The following is an 8,869-nucleotide window of genomic DNA, read 5'->3' as shown; positions in this document are numbered from 1 at the left end:
ACTCCGCTTTCGTTGAGTAGGCATGCTGGGTATTTTCGTGTTTCCATAACTCCGAACTCCGACATGGATTACAGGATCTTTTCCGTGCGCACTTGGGCTTGTGCTTGCGTCTACACACGCAGGGGGTTAAGTCACTTAGCAGGTCTGCACATAAGTTGACCTGGGAGATCGGAAAAATCTCCACCCTTAACCCACCAGGCGGCAGCGACCGGGATTTGAACTCACGACCTCCCGGGCCGATTAGGAGGCCGACGTCTTACCACCACGCCACTGCTCCCGTCTGGGGCCGACCAAAAGTGGTGGGCGGGAAAAACTTGTGGCCGCCATTGAAATGTATAGTATAGGGGAAAAACCAAAGATCGTCGTGGATCCTTTCGGGTAGTCGTTGTGGGAAGGTGGTTGTTACTAAGAGGTGGTCGCCAAGGACAGGTTCAACTGTGTTACATGAGACAGGTTCAACTGTGTTACATGAGACAGGTTCAACTGTGTTACATGAGACAGGTCCGGTTTTTTGTTTGTTTCTCTGTGCATCATCGATCAGCATAGTATGGGTGCATGTCCATATGCATTCAAACTGTGTAAGTCGCACTTACCGGCAATAACCTTTAAAAAATAAAATATAAAAAATATCAAGTGCATGTCGAAGTGTATCTCTCACGCTACTCAACTCAACCCAAAAACGTTATTTAATGAAACTCCTTAGTGTCGTTTAATATTAAACTTTGGGGGGGGGGGGGGGGGGGGGCAACAACTAATTTAATCCATACACCTCACCACCGCATTAAAACAAACCAGCATTCAACTATGCCATATCAGCGCTTTACTCTGAACTTCTGTTCGAGTGCAAACAATAAAACTCGTAGAAGTTAGTACCCCGGTAGAAGCCACCCTCGCGGTCGCAAGATTTGTCTAAAAAGACAAATGTACACACATGGAAGCTAAAAACGGGGTCAAGTGGTGTCACCGTGTGTCTTACTACCCAACTCTCCCCAAAACAATACCTCGGCCTCTCGACTCCGAGCGTGATTGATTAGCAAGCTGAAGAATCGGAACAGATCATAACTACCTGCCTGTTGGAAGAGTCAATACCCGGCTTGACACCCGTAAGAGGGTCGTGCTGAAGACGACACCCTTTTCGGGTGGATTTCTACCCGTCGTGGCAGGTGGCAAACCAGAAATGATCGGGTGGGTGTATGTATGAGGAGGTCGACCGAAGAAACGGAAGGTGTACGATGAAACCCAGTGTTAAGAGCTCAAAAAATCTGAGACAAAAAATCAGGTCTTAAGTTCGAGGGAGCGTTAAAATGGACGTGAATTTAGAGGTTACGCCGAACAGAAAATCTGAAAAAGCCAGTTCTAGAATGGGGAGAAATGTTACATTATTGGGCCTTGAAAGGATGTTCGGCTGTGCTTATGTTTGTCACGTTGTTCTTGTGTCCTTGCTCCACTTTTGTCAACGGGACCTTTGCTCCAAATGTCTGAGCTTTCACGCAAATAATTTAACGTTCATGGGCGTACTTTCTTGTCTTTCGGGCGTATACTTTCTGGCACAAAACGAGGCACTCGTATGCGTGCTTTCTGACCTTTCAGGCAATGAATAAATTGTAATATAGGTGATCAATAAAGCGCTTCTGTGTATACGTTTTTGTCGTTCAGCTGATAAATAAAGCGCTCCCATGCGCACTTTCTGGTCTTTCAAACAATAAATGAGGGGCTCAGATGCGTGCTTTCTGGTCGTTCAAGCAATAATAAAGCGCTCATAAGTGTACTTTAAAGGTTTATGAGGCAGTAAATAAACCGTGCGTAAGCTTACTGATTCTCTTTTCTTTCATGGAAAACCAAAGCGCTCATACTTTCTGGCCTTAAATGAAAATGAAAACAATAATCGCTTTTTCTTTCTGGTCTTTCATGCAAGAACAAATTGCTCACAAACAAATCGGTCTTCCCGGTAAAAATACAGCGCTCATAATTTCAGGTCTTTCAGGCAAAATTAAATCGCTTTTATTTTTGTATGTTTACGCCAAAATTAAATCGCTTCTACAGGGATGGCCAAATCTCAAAATTTAAACTCGCCAGCCGGGCGAGTATCTTAAAGAAAGTCACTAGCAGCCCGCCAGATATTTCGCTGGCCCGGTACATACCACAGTTGCTGCATTGTGTGTAACCCGTTGAAACACTCTTTCTCACTCTCTCTCACACTCTCTCTCCCTCTCTCTCACACTCTCTCACACTCTCTCTCTCACACTCTCACACTCTCTCTCACACTCTCTCTCACACTCTCTCTCACACTTTCTCACACACTCTCACACTCTCTCTCACACTCTCTCTCACACTCTCTCTCCCTCTCTCTCACACTCTCTCTCCCTCTCTCTCACACTCTCTCACACTCTCTCTCACACACTCTCACACTCTCTCTCACACTCTCTCTCACACTCTCTCACACACTCTCACACTCTCTCTCACACTCTCTCTTACACTCTCTCTCCCTCTCTCTCACACTCTCTCTCCCTCTCTCTCACACTCTCTCTCACTCTCTCTCACACTCTCTCTCACTCTCTCTCACACTCTCTCACACTCTCTCTCCCTCTCTCTCACACTCTCCCTCCCTCTCTCTCTCACACTCTCTCTCACTCTCTCTCACACTCTCTCTCACTCTCTCTCACACTCTCTCTCACTCTCCCTCACACTCTCTAACCAGAAGTATTGCATTTGACCAGAAATTTCACTAACCAGCCGGGCGAGTTGCCAGGCGGTTTCTACCAGCCCGGCTGAATTTGTACTCGCCCTTGGTGACCGGGTGGACGATTTGGCCATCCCTGTTCTACTTGTTTTTTCTTTAAGTCAAAATTAAAGCACTTCTATTTGCGCTTCTACTTGCGTGACTTTCAGGCATAAATGAAACACTCATACTGTCTGATCCTCCAGATAAAAACACAGCGCTCCTAACATGATAATGGTCTTTCAGACACTGACAAAAAAAACGCTCCTACTTTCTGGTGTTTCAGGTGAAAACAAGCATTGACCTTAACGGTCAAGAATACCGCCCCGTGGCCTTGGTGACAGTTGACCCGTGTCCAACCCGGGCCGGATTCTAATCCGCGACCTTAAGTCACGCAAAACTGTTTCAAACCATACTGAGAGAGAGAGAGAGAGAGAGAGAGAGAGAGAGAGAGAGAGAGAGAGAGAGAGAGAGAAAGAGAGAGAGAGAGAGAGAGAGAGAGAGATAGAGAGAGAGAGAGAGAGAGAGAGACTCAGACTCAGACTCAGACTCAGAACTTTATTACAAAAGGATAAAGGTTTTAGGCAAAGCCTATTCTTCCAACCTGTCCTTTATACAACACATAAAGACAGACGCACATAAAAAATATATAAATTCAATCATATAAAATACAGAAATACATTGTATGGAATGCAACACAATGTGCATTTAAGGAATTACATAAGGAGAACTCAAAAATTACAAAATTACATTGACATAGTTATACTTTTCATTTGGGAATAAAGTTGCTCCGATCACCTACACATCCGTTAACACTAGTACAAAATGTTTAACAAAATAACAATCGAACAAGACATTTCATTCACGAATGATGTGTGAACGTGACTGTCTTTTAAACATTTTCACTGAAGTTGCATTTCTTATCTGTTGGGGGAAGGAGTTCCAGAGAAACGCTCCCGAGAAGGCTAAGCTCGATTTGTAGAGGTCTATGCGAGGTATAGGAGGGATGATTTTTTGGGACCCATATCTTTTTGTGGCATGTTTGAAATGTGATTGCAAATATTTAGGACAGTCGTCATTTAGAATTTTATACATGAACACAGCCTTGTTTAACGTCAACTGATCTTTCAAGGGGAGGAAATTCAGGAGCTTTAGTTTATCATCCGTGGACCTATTCAAATCATGCAGAATAAGTTTTGCAGCTCGGCGATGCAGGGAATTGAGTCTTTTTAAATGAACATCACTGCAGTTATCCCAAAGTGTCGATGCGAAGTTTATATGAGGCATTATGTGGGCGTAATAGAACATTTTGAGTGCTGCAGAATCTGCGTAATGCCTTAATGTTGATAGCAGGTACAAATTGTTTGATACTAGTTTGCAAATATTACTTAAATGAGTTTGCCATTTCAACTCTTGATCAATGGTAACACCCAATAATCTATGTTCCCTAACTTGCTGCACTTGAGTTGAACCAACTAACAGTTGTAATATTGTAAAGGACTTAATTGGTGTTTTTGTCTCGTGGTTATCACCATACTCTTTGTTTTAATCGGATGAATGATCATTGCATTAGAAACGCACCACTAAGTGATTTCATCCACACTTGTTTGAAGAGAAGAGTTGACGGATTCCAAAGATTTTTGACTGGTGTGAACAGAAGAGTCATCCGCGAAGAACTCACATCTAACTTTTTCATCGAACAAATGAAGGGGTAAATCATTTATATAAATACAGAACAAGATAGGTCTTAATACAGACCCTTGAGGGACACCCCTCCTGACAAGCTCGTTTGACGAAGTTTTACAGTTAATGGATACATACTGTTTCCTTTTTGAAAGATACGATTCAATAAAGGCACAGGCGGAGTCGTTTTTTAAATAGCATTTTAATGTCTTTAGTAGAAGTGAGTGATCTACTTGGCCAAAAAGAGAGAGAGAGAGAGAGAGAGAGAGAGAGAGAGAGAGAGAGAGAGAGAGAGAGAGAGAGAGAGAGAGAGAGAGAGAGAGAGAGAGAGAGAGAGACTCGAGAGAGAGAGAGAGACTCGAGAGAGAGAGAGAGGGAGAGAGAGAGAGAGAGAGAGAGAGAGAGAGAGAGAGAGAGAGAGAGAGAGAGAGAGAGAGAGAGAGAGAGAGAGAGAGAGAGAGAGAGAGAGAGCAAATGAACAATGCTGAGGTCGGATTGACAGGTGCATTTTATCTCGAAAATATGGTAGTTCCCAGCTTCTGCCCTTTCCTGAGACACAGAAATATTTGACCGCCTTATAAAAAACCCTCATTGGCCGTTGACATAAATACATTTCATTCCAAATAATTTGATATTTGTTTGCATTAAAACGAGATCTTTGTTTATAAAGCCATATGAGAGACATCGTTGTATACTATTTGTCAATTTTTTTAAAATTATGAGTTTTGCATGAGTATTTGTACGAGCAAGACATAATTTCTGGCCAATCGGAAATCAGAAATTCCCGTTCTTTCTCTCCTATTAGTTCAGATGTTTCAAAACCCAGACGTTTGTTTGTTTGTTTGCTTAACGCCCAGCCGACCACGAAGGGCCATATCAGGGCGGTGCTGCTTTGACTTATAACGTGCGCCACACACAAGACAGAAGTCGCAGCACAGGCTTCATGTCTCACCCAGTCACATTATTCTGACACCGCACCAACCAGTCCTAGCACTAACCCCATAATGCCAGACGCCAGGCGGAGCAGCCACTAGATTGCCAATTTTAAAGTCTTAGGTATGACCCGGCCGGGGTTCGAACCCACGACCTCCCGATCACGGGGCGGACGCCTTACCACTTGGCCAACCGTGCCGGTAAACCCAGACGTACGCGTTGACATTCACATTAAATTGAAAACGTGTTTGAAAACAACTGAAACGAATTAAAAAAATATATTATCTGACTAGTGTACAACCCCATGCTTTGTAAAAGCACCAATGCTTCGTGAATAAAGGTCCCAGGTCTCACTAGCACATTTCTTCGACGTCAAGTGTTAGGTTGAGACGCGCATCCTCATGTGAAACCTTTACTGAATTTGTATTGTTTTTGCCCTGGCTGGGTGGGTAAAGGCGTGTAAAGCTAATATCTTCCGTTTAACTACCGTGAGGAACGTACTGTGCACACACCCTATGCCGCACAATTCCAAGCTACTCACCATATTTGAGCTCAATTGACCCCAGAGTACCAGAGATATAAGTCTAATCTGTAGACAAACAAACAATTACACAAACAAACCTATAAGCCCCTTTATTACTTAAGGCGGCTTAATAAAGTGCTCATGATACTGTATCTGGTTTATCAGGAACAATTTTTAAAAAAACCAAGAATTTCCTCCGAGGTAGGAAAAACACCCCCGTTGGTCAAAGGGAAATAACCATTCTCACTGCCACCAACTGAGAAGGTTATTTCCCTTTTACCATTAATATGTGCCTCTATAAGTCCTTGTAGAATTTTAATCCACCAATAACTCCCTAACCGTGAGTTTGACTGGTCCCAATTTTTTGTAAGGACCGTCTCAGGAATGTATAGAACCTGTTCACCAAGTTTGGTGACGATCGGTCCCTTTATTCTTGAGATCTATATGCGAACACAAACAAACAAACAAACAAACACATCGAGCGAAACCTATACACACCCCCATACCGGAGGTGTAAAAAAAACGTTTTGGTCTTTCACACAAAAAATAGCGCTCCAAATTTCTGGTCCTTCGGGCAACATTATTAGACTTTTTGTATGTTTGGCAACAAATAAAGCGCTTCTAGTTTCTGGCATTCTCCGCAATATAAAAGTGCTCACACTTTCTGTTCTTTTAGGCAAAACTAAAACGCTTCTACTTTCTGGTCTTTTGTGCAAGAAATACAAATTATCCCCACTTTCTTGTCTTTTGCGAAATAACAAAGCACTGATACTGTCAGGTCTTCCAGCAAAAACTGCTAAGCACGTCTTCTAGCTTTCTGCTCTTTCAGTACAAACAAATTGCTCCTCCTTTCTGCTCGTATGGGCAAAAACAACGCACTACTTCTTTTGGTCTTTCAAATAAAAAAAAAGATAAAAAAAAGGAGAAAAAAGAAAGAACAATAATTAAACAATTGCTTGTACTTTCTGGTCTTTCAGAAAAGCAAAGCACTACTACTCTCTGGTCTTTCAGGCAAAAGTAAATCGCTTCTACTTTCTGGCCTTTCATGCAGAAACAAAGCACTCCTACTTTCTGGTCTTTCATACAAAAATAAAGCACTCTTAATTTCTGGTCTTTTAGGCAAAGATAAAGCGCTCCTTCTTTCTAGTTTTCCATGCAGAAATAAAGTTCTCGTGCTTTATGGTCTTTCAGTAAAAAAAAAAAAAGTGCTCCTGCTTTCTGGTCTTTGAGACAAAATCATAACTTAAACATAAAGCGCTCCTACACTCTCTGGTTTTCCGTGCAAAAAAAAGTGCCCATGCTTCCTGGTCTATCATTATCAGTAAAAAAAAAAACACAAAAAACACCCACCTACTCCCACTTTCTGGTCTTCAAGGCAAAATTATAACCACACTCCTACTTCTTGTGCTGTTCTTTTTTAGGCAAAAATAAAACTCTCCAATTTTCTTGTCTTTCTGGCGATAAGAAAGCACTCCTACTATCCTACTGTGTGGTCTTCCAGGCGACAGAAAATCACTTCTTCTTTCTGGCCTTCCAGTAAAAACAACTACATCTGCGACATCAAAGTTCTGGTCTTTTAGACGAGTGTGCCTAAATGTGTGTATGTGTCTGAGTTCACGTGTGCGACCGCGGTACTGATCAAGCCACATGCGACGAGGGGTGTGTGGGCTGTGAGCGGGTATTCTACTAATCAATCTCTCTTGACACAATAATACGCGATTGTCATGCAAGTAGATCGTCTCAGAGAAGAGAATGGCATTCATGTCAAGCCTTCACTGAGCGGCCTTGCCGGTGTAACGCGAGAAAATTACTACCACGAGATTTTCACTCCGGAGTAAACATTTCGTACGAAAAAGTTACTCCCTTTACGAAAAAAAGCACTCCCCCATTGCACGAGAAAATTACTCCCCAAGACAGGTGAGTTCCGAGTAAATATTTCGTTCAAAAATGTTAGTCCCCTGACGAATAAATAACGAATCTCACCCCAACACGAGCAATTTAACTTCCCATGCCAGGTGTACGACATTTTTACTCCCTTGTCCCCTGTTAGTCTTGGTGGTGGAAGGGGTGGAAGGAGGGTAGCGCGACATTCGTGTGCGCGAGATCACTCAGTCATTGGCATTATCCCTTCACCCGCATCCCATTTTTGCGCACGAGATTTTTACTGGAAGTAAACAAAATGGGGAGTAAAAATTTCGTGGAGGGAGTAATTTTTTCGTGCCTTGGGGAGTTCTTTTCTCGTACGAAAAGTGTACTCGGAGTAAGAATTTCGTACGAAATATTTACTCCGGAGTAAATTTTCCGTGGTGTAAAAATTTCGTGTTACACCGGTAATTTGGAGACGAACTGGGTTAAGTTTCCACGCTTTGAAATGATTTGTGCTGTTTTCAGTGAACATTTCTTTTCGCCGTAGTTAATCTCTCTGCGTAAAAAAAAAAATAAAAAAAAAAGAGCCGGAAAAGTTACTTATGGCCCTGTTTAGATATAAACAAAGCGTGAAAGGACAGACATTATGATTATTTTAATGGGTATGGACAGTTCGACTCCCCTTTCGCCCGAATTGCCCTTCTCTCACACCCCCCTCCTCTCCTCCAATATTATTAAAGAGTTTCCGAGATGTAGTACACCCCCTTCGGCAACCGCGTGACTGATTTACTGAAACCTGTGGTAAAAGGGAGGCAACAAATCCAATAGGCACCGAAAGCAACGCCGTTATGTCCCCTGTTTGTACACGTGTGATCCTGTGTTCAGTTTACACTTCCATTGCTGGCCCCTCCGTCAATCGTAGGCATGACTGATTTCTGATCAATTTTGATCAGACGAAAGACAATTAAGCAAAACTAAGACATTATCAACCATAATTATTGGCATAAACACCTGCGAGTGACAAAACCAAGCCCCTTAGATTATGAACGAATAATTGCGCCTCGCTCTCAGTTGCCTCGGTGGCCAAGTGGTAAGGCGTCGGTCTCGTAAACCGAAGATCCAGGGTTCGATCCCCTGTCGGGGCA

The 8,869-nt window shown here is 42.7% G+C and overlaps 1 non-coding gene across 1 annotated transcript; it reads left to right on the top strand.

Moving 5' to 3' along the window:
* Positions 1-8,797: 8,797 nt before the first annotated feature.
* On the top strand, positions 8,798-8,869 carry Trnat-cgu (transfer RNA threonine (anticodon CGU)). Its single transcript has one exon. It is a non-coding gene; the product is annotated as a tRNA-Thr (tRNA).

The sequence above is a fragment of the Littorina saxatilis genome, linkage group LG11 (assembly GCF_037325665.1).
Source record: "Littorina saxatilis isolate snail1 linkage group LG11, US_GU_Lsax_2.0, whole genome shotgun sequence".
Taxonomy (NCBI): Eukaryota; Metazoa; Mollusca; class Gastropoda; order Littorinimorpha; family Littorinidae; genus Littorina; species Littorina saxatilis.
Note: the sequence above shows the minus strand (reverse complement) of the source record. Positions and strands in the feature narration are given on the sequence as shown.